The following is an 11,566-nucleotide window of genomic DNA, read 5'->3' on the forward strand; positions in this document are numbered from 1 at the left end:
CATTTGTATCCAGAGAAGAAGAAAAATTGGATTTATATCCCCCCTTTCTCTCCTGCAAGAAGACTCAAAAGGGCTTACAAACTCCTTTCCCTTCCCCCTCACAACAAACACCCTGTGAGGTAGGTGGGGCTAAGAGAGCTCAGAAGAACTGTGACTAGCCCAAGGTCACTCAGCTGGCGTGTGTTGGAGTGCACAGGCTAATCTGAATCCCCCAGATAAGCCTCCACAGCTCAGGCAGCAAAGCGGGGAATCAAACCCGGTTCCTCCAGATTAGAGTACTCCTGCTGTTAACCACGACACCGCTGGCTGCTCCATCCAATTGCGACTCTCCTTGACAGTGACTACGGGAAGAGGCCCAGATTGTATTTGATCTGAAATCAAATCAGGCCCTCTGCGGTAGCTGCAGAAATTTAGTAAAACTGCAGATATTTTTTTCCTCCGAGAAACAAACTCCCTGGATTTTATAGGAGGTAGGCCACAAAAACATTAGCAAACGTGTTAACTGACAACACTCCAAAGGACTTGCCATTGTTTTTACTGGATTAAACTAAAAACCATGTATGAAATCTATTTGGGTTTTTTTTATTCTGATACGAGGGGTAAGGCACGAGAAAGAGCATGACCCCTTCAGTCAGATCCTAAAGGAGATAGCCTCCGGAGATTTCCGCCCTTAAAATCCAGGGCAACCCTTCTATGAATTTTTCACCAACACCCACAGAAAACCACAGAAAAGGTCAGCCGTCTGCATTCTAATAGAAGTCAACCACCTCCTGCAGATGTGCACCGGTCACCTTGTTTACACGCAGAGGAAGTAGCTTGAGATCAGAATTGAGGCTCCAGGATTCTGTGGGAGGGAAGTCAGGTGGAAAGCAACAGAACGGCTGGATTCCAGGAATACCAGTCACCCATTTAGCATTCCCCCTCCTCCCATGAACTTATTGAGCAAGTTAACCATTAATAGCCACAAACCTACACATCCTAAGTGCCAACTATTTTATTTCTAGTTCCTGATAGAAAGATGACCCATTGTGCTCAATGAGGGCTGGCCAAAGGTGCTGTGTGAACCCAGGCCGGTCTAGAATCCTTGGCAATGAGACAGAGAACGGTACCATGCCCTTCTCAAATGATGTATTTTATCACTGGTGCCCTGTAAAAAATGCCTGAATTGCCTGTGTGGGCAGACCTGCCCGGAAATCAGTTTAAAATTGCAACCTTACCGTGCAATCCTAAATGTTATTACACCCTTTTGAACCCTCTGACTTCACTGGGCTTAGATGGGGTGCAATTCTGTTTAGGATGGCACTGTAAGGAATATTTGAAAACTGTAAGCAAACTGTTTTTTTTCACCCTTTCTTACTCAGATTAGCCCTAACTAATCTAGAACTAACAAAAGCTCAGAAAGATTAGAACAGGGGTCTGCAACCCGCGGCTCCGGAGCCGCATGCAGCTCTTTTAGCCTTATACTGCGGCTCCACACGGCCTGGAGGTTGGAGGGTAGCATGGGCATGTCCCTCCAGCCCTCCAGAGCAGTGCTGGAAGGAAAGGTGAGTGGAGGAACCGAATCTGAGGCAGTTCCGTACGTGAGGGTGCCGCTTTTCGCATCCCCTCCAATCACCTCTCCTTCCAGCACTGCTCTGGAGGGCTGGAGGGACGCGTCCATGCTGCCCTCCGACCCCTGGAGGTTGGAGGGTAGCGTGGGTGTGTCCCTCCAGAGCAGCCACCATTCCCCTCTGCCATCCCCGCAGCCTCCATTCCCCTTTGCCCCAGGGAGCAGGCGGCTGCCTGGTCCAACGGGCAGAGGGGGTTTCCCTGCCCAGTGCCGCTGCCTCCCGCAGTGCGAGAGGTGGCGGCACCAGGCAGGTTGTGGCTGCCATCCCCTCTCTACCCCACAGAGCAGGCAGCTGCCTGCTCCGTTGGGCAGAGGGGTTTCCCCTGCCCGGCGCCTCCACCTCCCAGAGCTGGAAGGAAAGGTGAGTGGAAAGGCCAAACCGGAGATGGCTTCGTACGGAGCCACCTCTCCGGCTTGGTAGATCTTCGGGGCCGTGGAAAATGGGTCCAAATGGCTCTTTGGGTGATAAAGGTTGCCGACCCCTGGATTAGAACTAGCAGTTCACCTCAAACCAGCTCTAGTCACAGCAAAGTTTCCTACAACATTAACATTATAAAGACCGGGGGCATTTTCAAAAAGATCACAGTAATGACAGGAGCATTTACAGCCAAGGGTTAAAAGCACATTCTTTTGTAATCTGTACAACAACTCGGTAAGGTCGGCCAGTATTATCTTATATTGTAGACGGAAGACTCTGAGTTTATTCCAGAAGCAACAATGCAAACAGCAGATCGGCATCAGTTCTCAAGTGTATATTTATCTACAAAATCTTTTGAATGATTGTATGTGCTGACTTCCAAACTTTCTTAGCTTTCCCACAAGTCTGTCGTTCTTTGTGATGCTCAAGGACAATGACAGAAGTAGAACACTATGCCATAAAGCGTATTGTACAGCAAACGAAACAATGCAATGTAACACACAACACAACAATGCAAACAAAATAAGATAAGCGCTCTGGTTCCTGTTCTCAGGAGCACGGATGTGGACTAGAATAAGCGCTCCCGACTTCAGATTCTGTTCCCAGGATCACGTGAACCAGATTTGCTCACGTCTTGCTTTCACACAAGCAGGTTTGAAGCATGGCAAGACAGTCCACAGGAGAGGAAGGCAACGATAAACCACCTCTGTTAGTCTCTTGTCTTGAAACCCTATTGCCGTGGTGGCGAACCTATGGCACGAGTGCCAGTGGTGGCACTCGGAGCCCTATTTGTGGGCACGCACAAACAGAGTCGCCCCTCCACACATATCCAGGCTGGCCTGGGCCGCTGGGCTTGATTATTAGCATTAAACCTAAGACCTAGTTTTGGGAAGCAGTGTAGGTAACCCTGTTAAGCACTGTTAAACCCCACTGATTTTCATGTGAATAACTAAAGCGCGATCCTTTACCTGGGAGTAAGCTCGGTTGCTGGCAATGGGGCTTGCTTCTGAGCAAATCCTCCTAGGGTCGTGATCCACCAGTTGGAAGAGTTGCACGGTTGCTTCAAAGCAAAGCCAACAACTACCACCAAGCTTACTCCCAAGTAATGCACGCCTCGGAGCCAACCGTTTTGTCTAAACTAAAACCTCAGTATTCAGGTTTGCCATGTTGGCACTTTGCGATAAGTAAGTAGGTTTTGGGTTGCAATTTGGGCACTCGCTCTCAAAAAGGTTCGCCATCACTGCCCTATTGAGTTGCCATAAGTCAGCTGTGACTTGATGGCATTTATTTATTTATTTATTTATTTATTTTATTCAGTTTGTGCCCCACCCTCCCTGCAAAGGCTCAGAGCGGCTTACATCAGAAAATAGCATGTAACGTTTTATTAAATAAACAATGACAACAATTAAAACAGGCGCAATAGTTAAAATCCAATCGAATATAGTTCAAATACGTTTAAATTAAAATCAGCTCAAAGCGTAATTTCAGATCAGAGTTAAAGTAAAACCGGCTTGACACCATAAAAACTTGGCACAAGACAGTCCTGGGCTCTAAAGCAGCGGCTCCAACCTTTTCCCACTTGTGTACCCCTTGGCAACCCGTTTCCCTAAAAATTGTGCCTCCATATTAGCAAACCCATTATGTCAGTGATGGCGAATCTATGGCACGGGTGCCAGAGGTGGCACTCAGAGCCCTCTCTGTGGGCACGCATAGAGTTCATCATGTGGGGGGGAAATCACCCCCTCCCCTCCACACACACACATCTAGGCTGGCCTGGGCAGATGGGCTCGATTATTAGCATTAAACCTAAGACCTAATTTTGGGGAAGCTGTGTAGGTAACCCTGTCAAGCGCTGTCAAACCCCACTGATTTTCATGCAAAGAACTAAAGCGCGATCCTTTACCTCGGAGTAAGCTTGGTTGCTGGCAATGGGGCTTGCTTCTGAGTAAACCCTCCTAGGGTCGTGATTCACCCGTTGGAAGAGTTGCATAGTTGCTTCAAAGCAAAGCCAACAACTACCACCAAGCTTACTCCCGAGTAACACATGCCTCGGAGCCAACTGTTTTTTCTAAACTGAAACCTCAGTATTTGGGTTAAATTGCTGTGTTGGCACTTTGCGATAAATAAGTGGGTTTTGGGTTGCAGTTTGGGCACTCGGTCTCAAAAAGGTTCGCCATCACTGCATTGTGTAATTTTTTCATGTAGTCCAAATGCTCTGGAGCATACCCCCAGGGGTATGCATACTACAGGTTGGGAATGACTGCTCCAAAGGAATTCACACTTAGTCTTCTTAATAGTCATTATTGTGGAGTGATGCGGAATTTAACACTGCCAATGATCTTACTTCTAGTTCCTGATAGAAAGAAAATGAAAGTGCCATAGGCTAGGATCAGAGATTAATATAGACTTGCTGACTTTCCCTTTTCTGTCTCAGTCCCCCAGGGTCAGAAAACCAACACCAAATTTCCAGAAAAATAAATACAAATTCCCCCCACTTTTTCACTTAATCTCACCGCATTCCTCTTCTGGCTACTGCCCCACATGTCATTTTCCCATGCAGGTCCCATTATCCCCAGCATATCCTCTCTGTGTTTAAAGGAGACTCACTCTTTCCTTTATCACCATCAGAAAAGCTGGTTGAACCTAACCTCATTAGAAAGGAGTGGGCAACCTCTTGGAAAACAAAGCGTTAAAAAAAGAATCCAACTTGGTTTGGGAGCTGCCTGTTTGCTGAGCTGCCAACTCACCTGTACGGAAATCGTGGGTGTAAACCAGGTATTCTGGGTTGGAATATTAGGCTGTTTCCAATAGCCCTAGTTCCCCCTCTGTAGAAGGCTAGATGTGAGCCACTAGAAGAGAATCCACATGTTGAAGGTTGAAAAGAAAAAGGATGTATCCTCAGTCCTTGGTGTTCCAGACAGAGTGCGGGAAAAAAAGAAAGCACCTGCCGCGTTGAAAGCCAGGAGCTGCCGAAGCGGCAATCAAACATAGGAGAGACAGGTGGAGCGAAGGGAAGGTAATAGGTAGGAGGAGTCTGAAAGTGGGCAGGTAGACTTGGATTTGCAAACGTCCAACAGCTCTTACACACACACACACACACACACACACACACACACACAGAGAGAGAGCTGGCACAGGATATATTCTTCCTTATCACTACATTTCAAAAAACAGGTACTTCATCTCCTACCCAGAGAAAAAATGGCTCAAAGCAGGCCCTATCTCCTCCCGATTCTCCAGTTCTCTTAGTCAGATGCCAGCTGAGTGAAGGTGATTACGTAGGCTCAAATTCCAGAGCCTTGAGAAAGTAAGGAATGTATGGGGACATCAGCTTGCTTGAGCATGAGCCGACGTTATCCCTTTCAAGGATCATGTAGGCAATGGGTGATTCTGCACAGGCAAAATAGAATGGGTTAAGGGATGAGAATAAAGTGTTATGGGGGGAGAAGCTCCCCCAGAACTCCCCCAGTGCTTCTGACCCATTTTATTTTGCTGAATCCAGGTTAAATGAAAGTCACTAGTGACTTTCCCCCTTTAACCCAGGTTTCGCACGCATCCTGCTTGCCTGTGCCAACTACACCAAGCAGGAAGTGTTCTAGTCCCACCCACCCCTTCCATCCACCATTACGGGCTATTCTGTAGGCAGCTGCCATTAGAGTGGATTCTCTAGGTAGCTGCCATTTTGTGTCAGTATGTTTGTGGGAGGGGATTCTCGGATACGCATTTCACAGGGGGGGAAAGCATTTCCTGTGCGAAACATCCCGCATCCTGTCACCGGGTTCCCAGTGATCCCGGATGCCCCTGCACCCACTGTGTGAATGGTGAGACAGGTAACACAGGTTCTTTTAACCTGTTTGTGTTGCCTGTGCAGAAAGGGCCAATGATAAATTCTGAGACTGTTTATTTCCTAAGAGAGTACAAGAGGAGCTCATCTAAAGTGGAAAATTCAAGACATCCAAAGTCAGCATACAAATATTCTCTAGGTCTCAACTTAGAGGCTGGAAACCACGACTGTATGCTCCCCACTTTGGGTATTGCACTATAATCCTACCTTCGCTATAAGATTTTGTCAGGGGGATAATATCTATGTGATGGAGAGGCATTCCTGAATCAACGTAACCGTTTAAAACAACGAACCAATGCTGCTAAAAGATATATGTTACCCTCGCCATTTGGGGCATTCTTTCCTTGATCCTTACTTTATAGCTTCACACGCTATGTAGATAACTACGCTTCCCCTGCCCTCTGGTCCCATGAGAGAAAAAATTGCAGCTGTTATCTCATGGGGCAGGAAGCCAAGGGGACTCTTTCTTACTATCTGCCGCCGACCTTGGGACGCCTCAGCTCCGGAGACTGTTTTTCTGTCTTTTACGACTTCTTGGGAAAAGGGGAGGGGGGATTTACAATGGGGAATAAAGGAAATGGCAAAGGCCAGGTTTGTCAGAACTGGCTTTGCCAAGCTTTGGTGCCCCATTACCTCAACAATAAACACTACCGATCAGTACCTCAGAGTCCATTTGTTGGCTTACGGCTCCGAGACCTAACAGATTTTCCTGTAGGGATGAATGAATCCAGTTATGAATGATTGCTATAGCACTACGAGAGCATAGCTTCCAGTGATGTGAGGACACAGCTCTGAAGAACGAGTTTCTTTAAACTCTTTTTTAAAAATTTATTTTTATTATTAATTTTATATACCGCCCTCCCTCAGGGCGGTTCACAACAAGGTTAAAACATACATTAAAACATAATTTAAATATCAATTACATAAAAACATTTAAAAATGTGGATGGCGTCTGGCTACCCCCCTCCCCCCCTTGTGCCCACGGGAGGCCAGATGACATGGTAGATGTATTTTTAACCAGGCTGGCCAAACGCCTGGTGGAACAGGTCCGTCTTGCAGGCCCTGTGGAAACTCTGTAAGTCCCGCAGGGCCCTGATCTCCCTAGGGAGCCTGTTCCACCAGGTAGGGGCCAGGGCTGAAAAGGCCCTGCCCCTCGTCGAGGCCAGCCTGATCATTTTGGGGCCAGGGATCACGAATAGGTCCTCCTCTGAGGAGCGGAGGGGCCTACCGGGGCAATATGGGGAGAGGCGGTCCCTCAGGTATGCAGGTCCGAGACCGCGAACGGCTTTGAAGGTCAAAACCATTCTTGGGATGCTTCCACTTGGCGCACTGTCTCCACCACAAATGCAGAGGTAGTTGCACTACCAACAGAGTGACCACGTGAGAAATTTGTCTGTTTGCTCTATCAGCTGTCATTCTACTGTATTCCCACTTCCCCCCTCCAACTTTATCACTAATGGGTTTTTTCAGACTTTTAAAAAAACCTGGTAAGCGCTACTGCATTGTGGCATCATCATACGTCTAATTCCAAACTGGGCTGTACATTACGGATCAATAGATCAACAAAATGGGACTAGGGACAGATAGGGGGGATTTCTCTACCAACCTGGAGATGAGCACTATTTCCAGGGGAGCCTCAGGTCCAACCTGGAGGCTGGCAGCCCTACATACAGACCCCTAAATTTATCAGGTGCTTAGAACCTCAGTCATGAGTTGTCAACTCCAATTTCGGAAATTCCTGGAGGTTTGGAAATAGTGTCAGGCAGTGCAGAGTTTGAGGAAGGGGAAGAGGACCCAGTGGAGATATGATCCCAAACACTTCACTCTCCAAAGCTGCCATATCCTCAAGTGAATCAGATCTCTGTAGAAATTCCCAGAATGCTCCTGGCCCCATCTTGAGCATGGTCACTCTGATCACTGGGTGACTGTGAGTCAGTTATTCTCCCTTAGCTTAATGCATCTCTGGGCCTCTCCGCACAGCAGAGGCAACTGGGGTTCGACTCGTGTCTTCGGAAATCGTTACCTGAGCTCGACTCCTCTGTTACTCCACACAGCAGCTGACTTATGTCTCCAGAGCCAAGTTCAGAGGGCGGGATTATCTCCTCGCTTCTTCCGCTCCTCATTCCCGATTGGCTGCCATTCTATGGTGGGAAACCTGAGTGCGCGTCCCTTTTTTTACTGTTTACTGACGTAGGAGCTACATAGGAGCTACATAGGAGCTACATAGGAGCTACATAGGAGCTACATAGGAGGGTTTTTTTAAGGCGCACTTCTCGCTGCCGCCACGAATCTCCCGTTCTGCGCATGGCCGAAATACTGCACTATGATTGGCTGGCTGGCAGAGTCAAGGCGAGGGAAATTCCGCACTCTGCTGGCTTTGGCTTGAATGCAACTCGAGTTCACCAGGAAGTTGTACCTCCCAGTCGAGCTCGAAAATTTAATGGTGGTGGGGGAGCCCAGACAGACACGAGTCGAACGCTACGGCTGTGCTTAGTACCTGGGTCAGACCTACGTCGAACTGAGGTCGAATCCTACAGTGCGGAGGGGCCCTCTTATGATTGGAAGGAGAGAGAATGGGACTACCCAGATCACCCTGAGGTTTTCTGTGAAGGGATGGAACAAAAATATTTTTGTTGTTTCTGCCATCAAGTTAAAGCAGACTTATGGTGACCCCATAGGGTTTTTAAGGCAAGAGACAGTCAGAGGCCATTGCCTGCCTCTGCATCACGACCCCGGTATTCTTTGGAGGTCTCCCATCCAAACACTTGCCAGGGTCCAGGCTGAAAGTGTGTGACTGGCCCATGGTCACCTAGCAAATTTTCCATGGCAGAGTTGGGATTTGGACCTGGGTTTCTCAGATCCTAGTCTGGCATCGTAACCACAACACCATGCTGGCTCTCAAATCTAATAAATACGCTGAAAATCAATTGGTCAGCCCATGGAGTTGTGCCATTTCCATAAGACTGAATAGTCCTGCAACAGGACCTATTGAAACAGGTTTCTTTGGAGGCGAGGGGTAAGTGAAAACATTGTTTACTGCCAGATTTTATGCAATGGTTTGATGGTGTTTTAGTTCATTATTGCCTCACAACTGCTGTCTTATGCTACTAGTGTTGAAATTATAGTCTGCAGCAAAAACAGTTAGCTTGTGATGCTGAGTCAAGAGTCTGGAATACATTTGTCAGAAATATTTCTTAACCACACAAAAGAAAGCTGGGGGGGAGGGGGATACTTTCCTGTCACGATGACACACACTTTTCTTACAGCTTTATGCGTCGTTTCAATCTTTGTTCACTTTTCAGTAATGTACTTTGCAGGATCATAACCTGACCTAAAAAGCTATAAACCAGTCCCACTTCCTCATATCTGTGTTACTGAAACGAAAGAATTGCTGTTTAGTTTTCCTACGCAGACTGTTTGCAGAGCAAGGCAGGCCCTTCCCTTGTTATCAGCACAACAGATTTTCATACTGCCAATCCTTATCTTGCTTTGGCTTGGTTTTGCACATCTGACTTCATTGTTGTCACTAGGGATACCAGCTGCCAGGTGGGAACTGGGGATCCCTTGGAATAACAGCTCGCCTCCAGGATATATAGAGCAATTCCTCTGGAGATGCTCTGGAGGGTGGACTCTATGGTACTGTACCCCACTGATGTTCCTGTCTCCCCCAGTCTCCACCCTCAAATCTCCTGGAGTTTCCCAAACTGTATCTGGCAATCCCCCACCGCTCACTGGTAGCCAGGGAAACCTGACAACCATGTCATTGCTAATATGATTACACAGGGAAATGATTTTCAGTTTAGTCTGAGTCTCCTGTTTCCCATTTCTAATTTCCCATTCCTAATTTGCCACACATTTAAAGAGGGGTTGCCCTGACTTCACAAATTTCTTTTTTATTAATTCCCTTGAACAGGATCCCTCTCTGCTTAAATGGCCATCTCTCCTAATATGAATGTGCACCTGTGAAGAACTTTCCTCTAGAATGGGCAGGGGGGGGCTGTGACAGATCTATAAGGTGAATCAACATGAAAATAGTTCCCTGAAGACCAAAAGTCTAAAAAACCCCGCTGAGCTATTTTATCATTCATTCAGCAAGGATTTCAGCTTTAACTGCTATATTCCACTTCAATAGATCCTCCATTCTGTATTCTTAGGTGTGTACAATGTACTCTCCATTGGTAAGCAACTGCAAGCTGTATCTTTGTGACAAATATCCTAACCTGGGTTATGTTTAGTTGGTTTTATGAGCCTGCATAATTGTGTTGTGACTCTCATATTTCTGACGACCAGTATTGGGGAGATGAAACAGTCTCTCCATAAGAAGATGCCGGAAGCAGTTCAAAATGTCATAGCCAGGGTGGGGAAAACATTCGCTATGGGGTGGCTGTTTTCGACAATCGAGCAGTGCTGATTGTAACATGTGCATTGACCTTAACTGTGTCAATTTCAGTGTGGTGAGAGATTGTTCTCTGGCAAGGATCCAGCGTGTGGCTTTTCTGTATTAGCAATGCATGCAGTGTTGTGTTAACTGTTGTTTGTCTAGAAACATCAACACTTTCCAGTTTGGATTGCTCAACTGATCAGCAGTTTTTTTAGCCTTGAGGAACAGGGAGACACAGGAATGAGTGTTTGTTTGTTCAGAGTTCAAGAGTCTCTTTTCTTTTCTGGGGTGGGAGCATACATTGAGATGGATTTTTCCCCCCTGCCTTTTTTGTTTTGAGCAGCACATACCTCTCAAGGTGTGAGATCTGAAATTAGATTGGGTTTGTGTGTATCGTAGGACTGCTCTGGATGCTTAATTACTGTAAATCTAATAATGATCTGAAGCTGAATGGATCAATTGACAGCACATGAAAACTGTTTTGGGCTACGTGTGATATGGAAGTTTATTTATTTACTTCATTTAGTACAGTTCCGCAGGGCCTGCAAGACAGAGCTGTCCCACCAGGCTTATGACTGAGAACAGCAATTCTGCACATGCAGAATAAAGCACTTTCAATTCACTTTCACAATTGTTTGCAATTGCATTTTGCTATTCCGCACAGTAAAATCCAGCTGCAAAGTGGATGACTGAGAACAGCAATTCTGCACATGCAGTATAAAGCACTTTCAATCCACTTTCACAATTGTTTGCAACTGCATTTTGCTATTCCGCACAGTAAAATCCAGCTGCAAAGTGGATGACTGAGAACAGCAATTCTGCACATGCAGAATAAAGCACTTTCAATCCACTTTCACAATTGTTTGCAACTGCATTTTGCTATTCCGCACAGTAAAATCCAGCGGCAAAATGGATTGAAAGTGCATTGAAAGTGCATTATTCTGCATGTGTGGAAGGGGCCTCAGAGTTGGGAAATCTATTGCCTGTCCATATGTTGAAGACCACCACAAGTATGTTATCATATATAATATAATAATATATATTAAAATGAACCTCAGCAGCAATCGACTGTGAGATGGCTGAGTGGGTCCTATATGGGGCCCCAGGGTTCACACATATAAGAAGAGTAATGCTAGGACATGTGCATGTGCATGCAACTTTTTAAATTAAAAAGTATATCCCCCAAATCTTCCCCACAGGCAAAACACAGAGGCACAAATTCCAGTCAACAGGAATTGTCCCTGGAACATGCAGAATGCACCACCTTCTGGTAGTGAGTGAACAATTTATTGCGTTTGGACATTGGCTGCAACA

At 46.5% G+C, this 11,566-nt stretch overlaps 1 protein-coding gene across 1 annotated transcript in view; it reads right to left on the reverse strand.

Moving 5' to 3' along the window:
- The window catches only part of PRRG2 (proline rich and Gla domain 2), a 30,381-nt gene extending 25,395 nt beyond the window's left edge, over positions 1-4,986 (reverse strand). The window contains exon 1 of the mRNA XM_048516874.1: positions 4,775-4,986. The gene's annotated coding sequence lies outside the window, so the exon portion shown is untranslated. The remainder of the gene's footprint in view (positions 1-4,774) is intronic.
- Positions 4,987-11,566: the final 6,580 nt, after the last annotated feature.

Source organism: Sphaerodactylus townsendi, linkage group LG15 (genome assembly GCF_021028975.2).
Source record: "Sphaerodactylus townsendi isolate TG3544 linkage group LG15, MPM_Stown_v2.3, whole genome shotgun sequence".
In the NCBI taxonomy this organism is placed as follows: domain Eukaryota; kingdom Metazoa; phylum Chordata; class Lepidosauria; order Squamata; family Sphaerodactylidae; genus Sphaerodactylus; species Sphaerodactylus townsendi.